Source organism: Harpia harpyja, chromosome 8 (genome assembly GCF_026419915.1).
Source record: "Harpia harpyja isolate bHarHar1 chromosome 8, bHarHar1 primary haplotype, whole genome shotgun sequence".
Taxonomy (NCBI): Eukaryota; Metazoa; Chordata; class Aves; order Accipitriformes; family Accipitridae; genus Harpia; species Harpia harpyja.
The window spans coordinates 10,373,848-10,390,396 of NC_068947.1; the positions used below are offsets into that span (position 1 = coordinate 10,373,848).

At 45.9% G+C, this 16,549-nt stretch overlaps 1 long non-coding RNA gene across 1 annotated transcript; it reads right to left on the reverse strand.

Moving 5' to 3' along the window:
- Positions 1-10,396: 10,396 nt before the first annotated feature.
- Positions 10,397-15,027, reverse strand: LOC128145193 (uncharacterized). Its single transcript, XR_008236386.1, has 2 exons — positions 14,809-15,027; positions 10,397-10,972 (listed from the first exon to the last, which is right to left on the reverse strand). It is a non-coding gene; the product is annotated as an uncharacterized LOC128145193 (long non-coding RNA).
- Positions 15,028-16,549: the final 1,522 nt, after the last annotated feature.

The following is a 16,549-nucleotide window of genomic DNA, read 5'->3' on the forward strand; positions in this document are numbered from 1 at the left end:
ATCGGCCTCGCTCGCCCGCAGCCAGAGCCGAGCGTGTTGCTGGTTTCTCTGCCACCTCCCAGAGGGTTTGGGGAGAGAGCGTGCCCCTGGTTGAGGAGCGCGGCCCCCGAAGCGCAGCAGCCCTCTGCTCTCCAAAGGCCATGGAAATGTTGGCGTCTACTTCTGCACCCTCTGCGGCCGCCCCAGGGCCGCCCCAGGGGACCCGTGGCTGCCGCAGCTGGCGGCGTGGATTCTGGAAGACCAGTTAGTGCTTTCCTTGAGAGTGCCTCAAAATGAGCAGCGCTTTGTGCCGTGCGACGGCGGCACGCGTCGATGTGCCTGGAGCTCCTGGACAAACTCAAACACAGAAAGGAAGCTTACAGAGGGTGAAAGCAAAGACAGGTAGCCAGGGAGGAATACAGAGAAATTGTCCAAGCAGCCAGGGATCAGGTTAGGAAAGCCAAAGCCCTGACAGAATTAAATCTGGCCAGGGACTTCAAGGGCAACAAGAAAAGCTTCTATAGGTACATCAGTGGTAAAAGGAAGACTAGGGAAAATGTGGGCCCTCTCTGGAAGGAAACGGGAGATATGGTTACCCGGGACGTGGAGAAGGCTGAGGTACTCAATGACTTCTTTGCCTCAGTCTTCACTGGCAAGTGCTCCTGCCACACCACCCAAGTCACAGAAGGCAAAGGCAGGGACTGGGAGAATGAAGAACCACCCGCTGTAGGAGAAGATCAGGTTTGAGACCATCTAAGGAACCTGAAGGTGCACAAGTCCATGGGACCTGATAGATGCATCCACAGGTCCTGAGGGAACTGGTGGATGAAGTGGCTAAGCCACACTCCATCCTATTTGAGAAGTGGTGGCAGTCCAGGGAAGTTCCCACTGACTGGAAAAGGGGAAACATAACCCCCATTTTTAAAAAGGGAAAAAAGGAAGACCTGGGGAACTACAGGCCAGTCAGTCTCACTTCTGTGCCCAGCAAGACCATGGAGCAGATCTTCCTGGAACTATGCTAAGGCACATGGAAAATAAGGAGGTTATTGGTGACAGCCAACACGGCTTCACTAAGGGCAAATCATGCTTGACAAATTTAGTGGCCTTTTACGATGGGGTTACAGCCTTGGTGGATAAGGGAAGAGCAACGGACATCATCTACTTGGACTTGTGCAAAGCATGTGACACTGTCCCACACGACATCCTTGTCTCTAAATTGGAGAGACATGGATTTGATGGATAGACCACTCGGTGGATAAGGAATTGGCTGGATGGTCTGTCAGAGACTGGACGGAGTTAATGCCTCAAACACCCATTGTGATGGACAGAGACTGGGGCCTGGCTTCTGCTTTTGAGGGAAGGAACGGAACTTGCTTGCAAGGCACTGCAACAAGATAAGTTCTGCATAGCAACACTACGTGTGACACGGGACGCCAGAGGCATCTCAGAGGATGGGCAGTCCTGCATCCTGATGAACTGGGTCGAACAACTCGCCGTATATGGCCAGGGGTCACCCAGAGTTTATTTGGGGAAGGGGCTCACAACCACCCCCCATGAAGGTGCCTGCACAGAAAATCGAGAGTAAGTCCTTAGGGCCAGTGTGTAGAAAACCAAGGGGGGCATGATTGATGTGAGAAAAGGCGGGAACTGGGCTATAAAAGAAGCAGACACGAGGAGCTCCGTGTGCGCCCATCACCGGAGGATTACTATGACCGTCAGCATCATTGACCATTAACTTCATTGTGGGATCCAAGGGTGGTGATATCTCTCTCTCCTTTTCTTGTTTTCCTCTCTTTTTTCTTCTCTTTCTCCTCCTTACCTTTGTAGATGTTTCAATAGAAACCATGCCACCTACTATTCCACCTTCCAGGTTTAGGTTGCTCCTGCCATAAATAAAAAGTGTAACTGATCGTTTGGTGTCACTTCACCTTAATTTAGCCCGAGGGAATTCCGAACTCACCACAACCCTTCCCTGGTCTGTCCAGCATGGGTTGTGACATTTTTGGCATAGTCAGCAGGATTCCCTCAGTGTTGCTAAAGCGATCATTGGGCCTTTACTGAGAGGAGTTATACACAAGGGGAGACAGTCCTCAGAGGACTAATAAAGGGATCTGATCCCTATAATTGTGTGCTCCTTATGGCCTCCCTGGGAGGTCAGACCATAGACTGTACCCCTCTCCTGGAGAGATTAGAGGGCTACAATGCCCGACCCTCTCCCCCTGGTATGACTTGGGCCCATAAAAATTGGCATGATCCGCAAGCTGTAGCAGACAGAATTTTCATTTTGGCTAATGAACAAAGGTCAAAGAAAGGAAAAGGGAAGGTGTTGGTAGTGCAGTTTTAGGAGCTGCTCTGGTGGCAGCACAACAGGACAAACGCGTGGCCCAACAAGCAGAAGGGGAGACGATAAAATCCCTTCAAGATTTAGTGTAGGCTTTGCAGGAGCAATTGGAAAATGAGACAAGAAGTCTCTGATCAACTCGCCACTGAGCGAGTGACTGACCAGAGACTACATACCACTTTGATGGAGGCTTTGGAATGGGAAAGGGTATTAGGGGAGCAATTAGATGAAACCCGCTCCCAGATTGGTGTAGAAAATGTGGATGCAGACTCTGACGGGGGAAAGGAATCAAAATCATACCCTTTTGAAGGCCTAGGATATATAAGGGAAATATTTTCTCTTGGCAGGGGGGAAGCCATGATGCGACCTTTGATTAAGACCAAGACTGTGGATGGTGGTCAAGGAGGAGCCCAACAAGTTACCACCTGCGTCATCCCCTATTCCCCCACCAATTTGGCTAAAATTCAGGAAAAATATTCCCGGGGACCCCAAGAAACAGAAACTGAGTATGTGTGGAGAGTATCCCTCACCAGGGGGGACTGTATCCTGCTAAGTGAGGACGAGGCAAGAGGATATTGGGGACTGGGGTTTTTTCTAACTACAAATGACGACAGAGAGCCCTGGTCCCTGACCCAAAGAGGAGCATATTGAGCGGGTGGACTGGATCCTATGGAAAGGGGAGATCCCTTCTAGATTAAAACGCCTGTGATGGTTCACATTTTAGAGAGCGTACAAAAAGCCATGTGTCTCCAGTTGATGCATGATCGATTCCTGGTTCTGCAACAGCCCTCTCCCATGCAATATGTGGCAAACCCCGAAACGTTGCATCCTCTTATAATGGGACTGCCTGATGCCTTGAAATTATATGCGGTGCAATTACAAGGTCGCGTGAGAGCACCCCGACCCCGAAGAAGGGGAGGCCCCGCGGAGATGGCATGGGAAGAGGTAGCATAGGAGTTTATTAATTATGGGAGACAAATGGGGTTCACCGGTCAGGGAGAGACAAAATCCAAAGTGGACCTTAGGAGGGTGGAAGGGAATGGAGGAACAAAAGCTAGGTCCACACACAATTCTCGACTCCCTCCTCCGACGAGGCTGACATGGCCTCCCGATAATAGAAGATATGTACTGTGGACTAAGGGTATCTCAAAGGGAATCCCCAGGGAGGTGATGGACAGGTTGCCCACTCCCAAGCTGGAAGGTCTGGTGAAAGGCTGGGACAAAATAAAAGGGGCCCTATCTCCCTCAAACTTTAAAGGCCTTCTCCCCCCTCCCGGGAGCCCAGACACATAACCCCATCTGCTCCTTGGGAGGCTGAATTGATTGATTCAGATGACCCTGAGCCAGGAAACCCCCTCCGCCGTCCCCAGCAAGTGAGCTGGGGGACGGATAGTGGGTCCATTTGAGAAGGCTCACAGAAAGCGATAAAGGGGACCTGTTAATTACCTTTCCCCTCGGTCCCTTTAAAACGCCTGTCACCTTCTTAGTAGATACCAGGGCTCAAATGTCAGCACTTCGACAGGATGTTGCCGACCGCAACGGCATAGTTGCTGACCAGAAACTGATATGGGTAACGGATGTGGTTGGAAACTCTCAGCCGCAGGCAACTGCCTGAGTTAAGTGCTGGTTGCCAGCAGATGAGACTGCGACAGAAATGATAATGATATTGGGAATGCTACCAACTAACTTTTGGGGACTAGATCTCCTGAAAGGGAGAGCGTGGATAGACTCCAAGGGGAGGGAATGGAAGTTCGGACCCCCTACAGCTTCGTTGAGGCTTTTGCAGTCGGTGCCTACACTTCCACCTTCAAAGATGGTCAATGTGAAACCTTATGCCTTGCCATTAGGGGCGAGAGAGGGGATTGCCCCTATAATAACTGAGCTATGGGAACAGGGAATAATTGTCCCAATCCACTCCCCTTATAATTCGTCAGTGTGGCCAGTCCACAAACCAAATGGAAAATAGCAGTTAACAATCAACTATCAGCACTTGAATGCTAATACAGGGCCCCTAACAGCTGTTTATGGTCCCCTTGCAGGGGCATTGTATCCCAGCAATGTGCACTTGCAGCCCAGAAAGCCAACCATATCCTGGGCTGCATCAAAAGAAGCAGGTCGAGGGAGGTGAATCTCTGCTCTCATGAGACCCCACCTGGAGTACTGCATTCAGCTCTGGGGTGCCCAACAAAAGAAGGACATGGACCTGTTGGAGCGAGTCCAGAGGAGGGCCACGAAGATGATCAGAGGGCTGGAGCACCTGTCCTATGAAGGCAGGCTGAGAGAGTTGGGATTATTCAGCCTGGAGAAGAAAAGACTCTGGGAAGAACTTATAGCAGCCTTCCAGTACCTAAAGGGGGCCTACAGGAAAGGCAGAGAGGGACTTTTTATAAGGGCATGTAGTGATAGGGCAAGGGGTAACGGCTTTAAACTGAAAGAGGGTAGATTTAGATTAGATATGTATTGGGTTTGCATGGCAAGGTTTTGGTAGCTGGGGGGGCTACAGGGGTGGCTTCTGTGAGAAGCTGCTAGAAGCTTCCCCTGTGTCTGACAGAGCCAATGCCAGCCGGCTCTAAGACGGACCCGCCGCCAGCCAAGGCCGAGCCCATCAGCGATAGTGGTAATGCCTCTGTGATAACATTTTTAAGAAGGAAAAAAAAGTTGCTGGGACAGACAGAAATGGCAGCTGGAGAGAGGAGTGAGAACGTGTAAGAGAAACAGCCCTGCAGACCCCCAGGTCAGTGAAGAAGGAGGGGGAGGAGATGCTCCAGGCGCCGGAGCAGAGATTCCCCTGCAGCCCGTGGGGAAGACCATGGTGAGGCAGGCTGTCCCCCTGCAGCCCAGGGAGGTCCACGGTGGAGCAGATCTCCACCTGCAGCCCGGGGAGGACCCCACGCCGGAGCAGGTGGATGCCTAAAGGAGGCTTTGACCCCATGGGAAGCCCGCGCTGGAGCAGGCTCCTGGCAGGACCTGTGGAGAGAGGAGCCCACACTGGAGCAGGTTTTCTGGCAGGACTTGTGACCCCGCGGGGGACCCACGCTGGAGCAGTCTGTTCCTGAGGACTGCAGCCTGTGGAAGGGACCCACGCTGGAGCAGTTCGTGAAGAACTGTCTCCCACGGGAGGGACCCCACTCTGGAGCAGGTGAAGAGTGTGAGGAGTCCTGTCCCTGCGGAAGAAGGAGCGGCAGAGACAACGTGTGATGAACTGACCACAACACCCATTCCCTGTACTGCTGGGGTGGAGGAGGTAGAGAAAATGGGGAGTGAAGTTGAGCCTGGGAAGAAGGAAGGGATGAGGGGAAGGTGTTTTAAGATTTGGTTTTATTTCTTATTACCTTACTCTGATTTGATTGGTAATAAATTAAATTAATTTTCCCCAAGTCGTGTCTGTTTTGCCCATGATGGTAATTGGCAAGTGATCTCTCCCTGTCCTTATCTCAACCCATGAGCCTTTTGTTATATTTTCTCTCCCTTGTCCAGCTGAGGGGGGGACTGATAGAGTGGCTCTGGTGGGCACCTGGCATCCAGCCAGGGTCAACCCACCACAAGATATTGGGAAGAAGTTCTTTACTGTACGGGTGGTGAGGCACTGGAACAGGTTGCCTGGAGAAGTTGTGGATGCCCCATCCCTGGAAGTGTTCAAGGCCAGGTTGGATGGGTCTTTGAGCAACCTGGTCTAGTGGAAGGCATCCCTGCCCATGGCAGGGGGGTTGGAACTAGATGATCTTTAAGGTCCCTTCCAACACAAACCATTCTATGATTCTATGATTCCTCCAGATTGGCCTGCACACTGAGTGGTCTGCTGAGACCCCCAAGAGACTCACCCACTGGGAAAAGGACGGGATCATCCAGAAGTAAGTGTCATCAAATTCACCTGGAGCCTTTAGACTGGTCCCCTACACACCCAGCAGGGTCTTCCATCGCTCAGGTTTCTACCTTGAGGGTGGCTCCAGGAGAACTGGCTTTGGGGATGGTCGAGGCATGCAAATGTGTTTTGTCAGGCGTATCTGTACAGATCACATCCAGCAGTCATGTCAGTCATACCTGACCTTCCACACTCGGCAGGCTCAAGGCAGAAGGTACCCATCTCCAAGACACCTCTGAGCCAAAGACACTTGTTCAGCCTGTGTTATTGTCCATTTCCTGGAGCTGTACATCGGAGCAAACAGGCCATGAGTCTGGACAGGATTCCCTGTCCCTCTTCCATAATACCTCAAGTGATGGTTTATGGTGTATAGAGACAGGGACACCTGTGATGGGAGTCACAAATATTGACTACAGCAGGTACAGTCCTGCCTTTTTAGGGAGAATGGGAGGGAAGAAAATGTAGGGGTCAGGAAGCAGAATAAAAATAGGTCTAAATCAACTGTCTGCAAAGCTAATAATCATTCATGGACCCATCCTCTCTTTCACTGCTGGGAACAGTTCCTGCTCCGTGCTGTTCCCTGTGTCCTGCCCAGGCATTGTGTGCCACTGTGCTAGTTGGAATGGGCCAAACAGCGCTAGGAGGTGTGCTAACTTTTAGACAGTAAGGTGATCACAAGGCACTGCCTGAGCATGTGTCCTGGACATGCTTAGTTTGCTAGGAGACCTGTATCCTGTATCTCATGCACAGTGGATGACACTTTGTTCGTGGGCACCAAGTTTAATGTCCAGTGCTAAGGCTCTAGCATCTTCATGACACCCTAGGATGAAATACCCTTCACCTTACAAGTATACTAACAAGCATTCTCTGTTTCTTTATATTTTTCATAGAATTACAGAATGGTTTAGGTTGGAAGGGACCTTTGAAGACCATCTAGTCCAACCCACTCTGCCATGGACAGGCACACCTTCCACTAGACCAGGTTGCTCAAAGCCCCATCCAGCCTGGCCTTGAACACTTCCAGGGATGGGGCATCCACAGCTTCTCTGGGCAACCTGTTCCAGGATCTCACCACCCTCATCATAAAAAATTTCTTCAGAAAAAAAAAAATTTCCATGTGCTTCCACCTCACTTTCCTCCCCATCTCTGCTTCATCTCTCATTCCCTAAAGATGTGCTCACCATACTTCTCCTGCCCTTCTTTTAATCGCTTTCCCAGCCTTCTTCACCTGGATACCTCCTTTCCTTGTATCTCACCCACTCTTTCTCCAAGCTGCCAATTGACAGATGAAGTCCAGCCTTTAGGATGAAAGCCCTCCAAAACCTGAAGAACTAGTGAACTAAACCCCATGATTTCTTCATAAGGGGAAGTTTGGATTAAAGGAAAGATTAAATTTAAAAAAACAAACAAACAAACAAACAAAACCCAAAAACCTAGAGAAAGAGCAATATCTAGCTGAAACTAGTTTATCACAGTTCTCAATATCCGAAGTATGAAATTTTCATTTGATTTACCTGATATCTTTATTACTTTGTGGCTATTATATTAATAATTGCAGCAGTGATACCCAGAAAACAGGTGCAGCACTTATCTTTCATGGGAATGCGATTCCTCCATGATCATGAGTATTTTCTGTTTTGTCTGGGAGAAGGCATGCCAGAGGGGCAAGGGATGTCAGAGTGCTAGGGATTCAGCCATCATCTGGAGGGCCAGTTCACCTCTTGGAATATACAGGGAAATTCATTACAAGGCAAGGGACACGTGGTACTGTTTCTTTTTATATGCTTAGCAGAATGCCACATTTATATTTCTGAAGTTCAGGCTGGTTGCTGGTAAGAGGAGAGATCAGAGTAGATAAAGGGAGAAGAAAAAGGAGTAAAAGAGGAAGAGGAGAGAGCAGTGGCCCTAATTTATTTGCCTCTTGTCTGTGAACATTTTTTTAATTCACTTTTAATTTTCTGAATGTGAAAAATCAACCAATGTATTTTAGAACTTGCACTGGATTTCTTTCTGAGGATGCTAGTCCTAAGCAGTAGTTAGCTAGTACATATGTTCCTTTTGATGGGGTCAGCAATTAGCTGCCTTGCCACACCTAATATGTTTAATGTCTAGGATATTTTATTGTATATGAGATTTGGGTCTCATTTCACCACTGTAGTTACGAATATTGTACTGCGGTTAGACGCTGTATCTGGAACTGCATTTCCAGATAATTTTAGACATTTGATTCTATTTTGCACTGGTGAAGCCTGCTTTGATCAAACTGATCTTTTGCTTTGAAAAATTATGAAAATTTGTGAATAAAATTTATTGCTCCTTACCCCATTTTTCTCTATTGCTCTCTTTCCTTATCAAAGGTCTGTTCTCTAGATCTTTGCCTAGCTGCCTGCTTACCTTTTTTGTGTACTTTTAGGTGTGATCTCTTCCTCCTTAAGGCCATATATGTATCAACTTCTTACAAAAGAAAGCAGTCTAATGAGACCATCTACATTTTTACTTTCATTGTTGCATTTCTACCTAGAAGATATGTGAAGACACGAACCTTTGCCTCGTTAAAAGTGTCATAAATATCTCCCTCTCAAAACAGTTTTTCTGAGTGATATTTGCCCTACCTGAAGCCATACTGCATGGTTGATCATTTACAGGGAGAAATTCCTTTTCTTTGAGAGAACTGGTTAATGGAGAAGAAAGACAGACATCTCTCCAAACAACCTGAATAAAAAGTTATTGGGAGACTGATGAGGCTGAATTAATAGAAGATGCCATTTTTTAGTTTCTGCTCAGAAATACATATTCTTACTCTGATTAAAAGAATCTGTCTGATTCAAGGGTGGTTAAATCCAACTCCAAGACCTCTTCATACTGAGAGACACACAAATGGCTCTCAGAAACAGTAGTTGTAGAGATTATTTCAAACCCCATATGAAACACTGAAAGGTAGGGGAAGCTATTCCAAAAGCAGAAATGGGTAATTTTATTTGGGCTATTGGCAAGGGTAGCTATGGTTACATCTATGTACTTAATGCCAAGTGCCACAGATTCCCAGTGTCCACAATATATAGCACTTATTCCTGGGATTCCTCTGGTCTTTATCTTCCTCCTGTGCCTCTAAGGAATAGTAATTAATTTTTGTTTTAATGTGAGTGTTTGAAACAGAGGGCTGTATTGCCTGCAATTGAGGGTATGTGGTGCATGCCCAGGAGTCACATGAAGGTCCATGGCAGTGTTTGAAGGCACAAAGCCTTCAAAGAGCTGCTATTGAGGATAGAGGAATAGAGGAAACATCTGTGTCATTAAGACTGGTTTTCTATCATCATGGACACATTATATAATCCTTCTAATGAATAAATCTAGCTCTGTCTAGAGCAGGCCAAACCTCTCCCAAAGCCAGGTTTGTAGTTTTTCTCTCCCACAATAAGTCTGTTTCAAAGGTTCATTTTTTTTCATCTCAGTAGCTTCTGCTGCCAAAGTATTTACACCATGATACACTTAAACAGATACCATATTCCCCTTTCTGCTTTTCTGTTCGCAGTGTTGATGCTTGTCGAGCACTTTAGTATCCTCACATACTGGGATACACATTTGCTGATCCTAATAGCTCTTTTATACACCTTTCTCAGTCTATAAGTATCTATCTTCAACAGGTACAACCAGAATTGTATACATAATCCTAATAAAGCCTTTTTGATGGCATAAAGATTTTTTTTTTTTTTGTCTGGAACCCTCTTTTCTAATCATATTAGGATTCTGTTTCTGGTTTTTATGGCCCCATTACTTCTCTCATCCCATGTGGTTCTAACTAATTAAACAGATAAGAGTCTTCTGCCTGGATTTTGGTGCATTATCCTTTGAATGCATAATGTTAAAAGCAAAGCAAACTTTCTGAGAAAACAGAGCAACTGAGAGCCTCCACATTTTCTTACCTTGGAAGAGAACTCATCTGAGACAAAGTACATTGTTTTCATAAATTTTGTTAGGCACTTAGACACTGTGGCGATGAGATGGCATAAATAGCTATACTGTCTGGTAGAAAATGTACTGACAGCCCTAGACTAAATTTTGAGAAACTAGTGGAAAGTTGATGAAGTAGGGGGTCAAAGCCAAAGATTTCCAAATTTGCAAAGACTAAGAGGTAGAATTTAGGCACATGATTCATGACTGTCTGGTTGGTGGCTGGTAAAAACACAGTGCGGCATTTTAAATTACACATCCTCTCAGCTTCTGTTCCTTCAATAGCAGTGCGTTTAATAAGCCGGCTTTTCGTTGTTTGTTACAGTCTCTCTTCATCATATTCAGCGGGAAACTCTCTGCTTCAGGACAAGTCAGTTTTCACTGCTGAAATTTGCTGCTGGCAGGTAATATATGTTGCCATCACCTTTAATCAAAGTGTCAGAATGGATTCCTCCGTTACCTGCAAGCTATATTAGCACCTGCATCGCTAGGGTGCTTCAGTGACAACGATATGATCAGAGCCAGGATTTGTTCTAAATTCCTGGGTCTGGATGCAAACTCCCACTGTGCCAGGTCCATGTCAGCGAGCCCTGGGTGTTCATCCTGCCTCCCACCATTCCCTGCCACTGCCGCTGTCCCCTACCACACAGGGAAGAAGCCCAGGCACGCAGGCAAGGTGGACACCATGGCACACCAGAGTGGGTCCCAGACCTTTGTAATTGGGGTCAGGGCACAAGGACCTAACAGGTTTTAGGCTGTTTGATGGTCAGAGGCTCAGGTCCAGGAGCACACGTATGTCTAGACACAACCTTAGGGCATCGCCATCACATACAGAGAAACTGCAAAGAGAAAGATAACAGAGAGATTGTTTGTGAAGAGCAAGATTGCATCTTCCATTAGCCACGAGCATACACTGAGACTTGGTGCTTTCAGGCATCTAGTGAATGTGGTGCTTGTACTTCATTACTGGTTTGTGGTGGAGAATCCCTTGAAGGTAAAAGGTGAACATGGCTTGCTACCTCTCTAGTCTGCAACCAGGTCATGCTGTTCTGGTTAGTACCTTTGCGTCTGCTGAATACTGATGTTACAGAAGACAGGTGGGTTTAAATACATTTTTAAACATATATTTTACATAGCTTCAAATTTCTCTAAAGCAGTCAGTGCAGAAATTGTGAAGAGCACATGTCAGTGATTTTGAAGTACTGTACAATTAAATGAGCATAAGCTCCATGCCAGGCTTTCCAATAAAGGAGAACTGCTGCAAGGAATCTCAGGAGGTTGTCTCGTCTGTCCCTCCGCCCTACGGTGGCATCAGCCATGACCGAAATGTATCTTGATTAGCAGCAAATGTTAACTGGAGAGGCTAAATGTTAACAGCCAAGATTTTTAATCCAACATAAACAGTCTGACATTAATCTAGAGCTAATAAGCAAAAATTGAATGTTTTATCAGTCAGATTCCATTCAAAGTAGGACTGATCACTAAATGTAAAACCTACGAGATTAAGCCCATTAGTAGAAGCGATGAGTGAATGTAAACATGTCACTCCTGAGCACACAGAGCCATAGTGCGAGAACAGAACGAGGGTCCAAGTGCCATGGTGCAGCCAGGCCGGCAGCTGCCTAGGGCCGGGGGCCACGATCGTAGGGGCCCCCCATGGGATGGCGGAAAGGCAGGCCCTGGCAGCCCAGGCCTGTCCCACCCCCAGCCCGGAGCAGCCGGGGGCACCGGGGCAGCCCCAGCCCCGGGCATCAGGCACATCCCCGAGGATGGGGATGAGCTGAGGCCGGGGGAGGCCATAGGCTTTGCAGGTAGACCCAGCTCAGCGGGTCCCATGGCCGGGCAGGGCGGGTCTGTGCGGAGCTGGAGACCGGCCCTGCCGTGGTCTCGCCGGGGCAGGGGCTGACGGCCCTGGGGGGCTGACATGGGGACCTGGGCCGCGGGCAGGTGGGGAGCCCCGGGGGGCTGACATGGGGCAGTCAGGGCTGGTGGTGCCTTTAGGGCCCCGAAGCTGAGTGAAAACTGCTTTGCGTATTTTCAGGTTAGTCAGAAAGACTGGTAAAATTCAGTCCCTACTGATACCGTAATCATTAAATACAAGTACACAAGCTTCTAGACCGCAGCATTGTAACACCAAATAATTTTTGCTTTCTTCTTATTAGCTCTTTGTCTATTTAGACTTAAGGATCTTCCTGGCCAAAAGCATCTGTAATGGGTATAAATGCAGCCTCCTGGTCAGTGGAGGGAGGCCATGCAGGCTCTAACACAACAAGGAGACAATCACATGTCCCCTCATTCGATCTTACGGAGAACCCGTTCATCAAGACTGCTCGTGTAATGAAACCCCAAGAAGGAGTGGAGGAAAGTTGATGTGATGTCTCAAACCACTCCAGCTAGTTCTCCTTCATAGTCTCTAGTTTCCTTTCCCCCTCTTTGTCCTAACGAGCCTGCTTTTACAAATCTGTGACTGATGTAACCACAGTTCTGATGCAAGGATTAGTAACAATTATGGTAATTATACAAGTATATGCATACTTACTAATGTAGCCAACAAAGGAAAAGCAGGGAAAAAACCTTAAACTAACATAAATTATTTTCCCAACGTCAAGCTCACCCTTGCACTATGCTAACCACCTCCTGACCATTAGCTACAGTAGAAGCTGGTCCAATTTCCTATTACTCTTCTCTTTTGCAAAAGTTTTCTCCAAAAGAAATCCACCATCAGGTTTGCAGTGATGTTCGCTATTGGCATTAGCATGTGTATCTGGCAGAGGTGTCTGGTACTGCCATGGCATCTGTGACATGGACTTCTACCAATTTCAAAAGACACTTTGCATTCATTCACAGACAATGCCAGTTCCCACCATACAGAAGTCCTAGCAGACAGGTCCACAGGTGACCCATACAGACAAGGATACAGAATGGAAAGCAACATTTTAAGTATATATAGAGGAGTTAGAAAAACTGAAGTCTCTTAGAAGGTAACAAAGATGGAAAAGAAAAATAAAATCTCAACAGCAGCAGCTAAACTGAGCTCCATGTGTGCATCATGGCAAGGTGGAGCACTGGCCCCCACTGTCCATGTTGGAGAACTAGTCTGAATGAGGTGCTCCCAAGCCCTCCAGTTCACCTATAGCCTAAATGCCACAAAAGAGACCAGCAGGCAGGGCATGACCTGGAATGGCAGAGTGCAGTCCAAATGAGTTGTTCTTGCTTCAGACAGAGCCAGACTTAATTTTGCAATCAAAGGGTATTGTTCCAAAATAATCACTGTTTTGTAAGCAGTGACCAGAAGACATGTTATGAACTGAAAATCAATAGTCTTTGCTATGTAATGCCTATTTTTTTTTCTGACCCTTGTTTAGGGTCTGTTTGTCCTCAATTTTTTTCTTCTTGAACTAGATGAGCAAAGGCTAAAGATGCAAAGAAGATGATAGCAGTGAAATTCCTTCTCATACCTCTTAAACAGACAGTGCCCTGTGTAATATGAATTGGCATACCTCAGAACACATGAGGAAATAAAACACTTGATCCTTTTAACAAAAATGACTGCCATGTCCTTTGCTGATAACCTAATCTGAAGAGTTCCTGAAGAGACAGGTTATGCCTCTTACTCATTTCAAATGTTTTCCTAGTGAATAATGGCAGGTGACCTTTTATTTTTTCTTAATCATGCTGGTCCTGCTGCTTTGCATCTATCAAAGTCACAGCACACCATTTCCATCTGTCACTTGAAAGATAGCTCCCTTTCAGTCTGGCCACTGCTGGCCTTCATTAATTCACTGCTAACCTATTTCACCTGAACTGGAGTCAAAAGGAGTTCCTAGGTTTGCATTCCTCTGGTTCCTCATTCTCTAATTATGTCTTTCCCCCCGTGTTTCTTCTAATGCCTCATTCCCTCATTCCCTAGTTGTTAGCTGTGGTGAAATAGACCAGCATCAGTAGCAAAACTCATGTTCTTCTGCAGGAGAAAGCATACAGGAAAATACTCTGGAAGATCCTACAGTGGAAACTTAGGAAAGAATTGAAATAATGAATGACAGGCTATCGTGTATTGATATGGAGGTTATTATCATTGAGGAGGCTATTATGCAGGTATTATGTATTACTATGCATGTATATGGTAATGCTGCTGCGACTACTAGGGGTATGTTGTTTACTCTTCTGTGCACACTTCCATAGTCCAAGATGGCCCCGTATGAATTCAAGTGGCTTCAGTGAAGAGCCCTGAAAATACTTAACAGATTGGAAAATATGCTTGCTAGTGAAAAATCTAAATTTAAAGAGAAGGTTAAGAGGTTATAGTTTTTACAGGTGCGATTCATTTCATCTTATGTTGACCATCTGCACTGGCCAACAAGCTCCCTTCTCTGGGCAATGGAAGAGAGAGGTGGGTCTAGAGACTGATTTATACTATTCTATGATAGTTAATCAAGAGAGGTGGGACAAGTTTCCTCCTGAGATGCCTGGCTCTCTCCAAGGACCCTTAACTAATTGACTTGGACTAGATAAACTTTCAGATTATTAGAAATAGTGAACTAAGTCCCACTCCAGGTATGTACTTAGGAAGCAAATACCTACTCATAGAGTTCTTCAGTGAAGTTGACAGAAGTGCTAATACGTCTAACCTAGAAGAAAAGGAGAAATCAATACCAATCTTCCCCTGGAAACTTACCACTCGGGTTATTTTGTACAGACCATAGGATCTTGTCTTTGCTCCTGAGAAGCAGCAGGAGGTTGTGACTTCAAGGCGAATTGGCTCCTTGCTCTTCCTTAAAAGCTAGCACTACCTCTGTAAAGGCCTGTGTTGTCCTGCTCATCCTCTGTGCCTTTCATTAGTGCCCCTCAGTGCCTTGAAGCAAAGCTGATAGAGCTTCCTGAATGGGCATGGAGAACCCCTTTACATAGAAAGGCTGGGGCCTTGCTAATTATTAACATCATAGCACAGATTTTAAGCACCCACAGACACAAACAGCATTAGCTGTATGCTAGACCCGAATCAAGTTTTTATCTTATAATTGCCCTTTGCACTCTGTGTTTTCTAAACATTCAAAATCCTGGCATTACAAAGTGCTGAGCTTAACCCAAATCTTTCTGTGCTAAATCCTCTGGGGTCAGGACTTGATCCTGTTCTTTGAGGCTTGGGATAGATTTTCCATACTCATGTTATTTTTTCTTTCTATTGTATACACAGTTTTCATTCTTTTCAGGCCTAAGCTTTCTCCAAAATCTTTAATTACCCTTTAAATTCTCTAGTCCAGCTCCTCATCAACTTTTCCTTGCATGCTTCCTTTAACTCATTTCCATAAAAGACCAACCTCCTTCAGAGAATTAAAAAAATACATATGTATCCACTTACTAGATGTACAATAGTTTAAAATCTGTAGAATCCGGATCTAAAATTAAGCAGGGCTTTTCATATTGTCTTCATGCTATTTTTTTGTCTCTCTAAGTATTTAGGTCTGTCTTCACTTATGGTCTTCCATTTTATAGCCTGCTTCTTTTGAAACACTTTTTTATTTTAATAAGCCTAACTTGCAAAGGTGTTTTGTTTATATTAGCACTTCTCTGCACTGCAGCTAGGATCAGGCATGAGTCTCTTTGTTTTCTGCAAAATGAGCCTGCTACATTCACTTTATGTTTACAGATCTCCTACAGAAGCCAATCTTCTAGTTTCAATGCAATAAAAATATTCTGAGTTTAGGTACATCAGAATTTTAACTACTGTCTCATACGGACACTGAACAGTAGTTTCCAGATAAAAATATTATTTGATCTCCTCTCACACTTCTCATGATCAGTATTTTGGTTTCATGAGGTGGCCAGCATTTAGTGTTACTGTGGGTCGTATTTCACAAAAGGTAGATTTTAGAGGAGGTCAATAAGAGACAGGATAATTTAAAATTATGTTACTTTACAGAGAACAGCAACCAGCCAGACAGCACCAGGGGACCTTGTCTCTGTCCCATTCCTTAGCTCAAGGAGATCTAGTTTCTTGTTGCTGGTGACTGCATTGAATGGGGTTGTCAGAGCTGAGAGCAACTTTAACTATTATACCTAAAGACCTCACCTGGTCCTCGCTCTGTCTTCATGAAGTAGATTCTTGAATCAGAATATCGTCCAGAATCTAGAATATCATCAACCCTCTAGGTTGTGGTGTGAAAACAGAAGCTTGTCATGTTCGAATACCTGACCCTACGGTCTGCATGCTTGGAAGAAGAACTGCAGTGATCCTTCATCTTCTGGCAATTATCATTTCACAGCAGATGGCAGAAAAAATCAAGGTGAGCCTCCTGCATTTTCTCTCTTGGGATTAAAATCTTGGTCCTGAGCTATCGTATGCATATGACTGATTGCCTCCTTTCTGTATGCAGTGGCCATTGCTTTCTCCCATGCCCTTCTGGGGAATGGTTGAT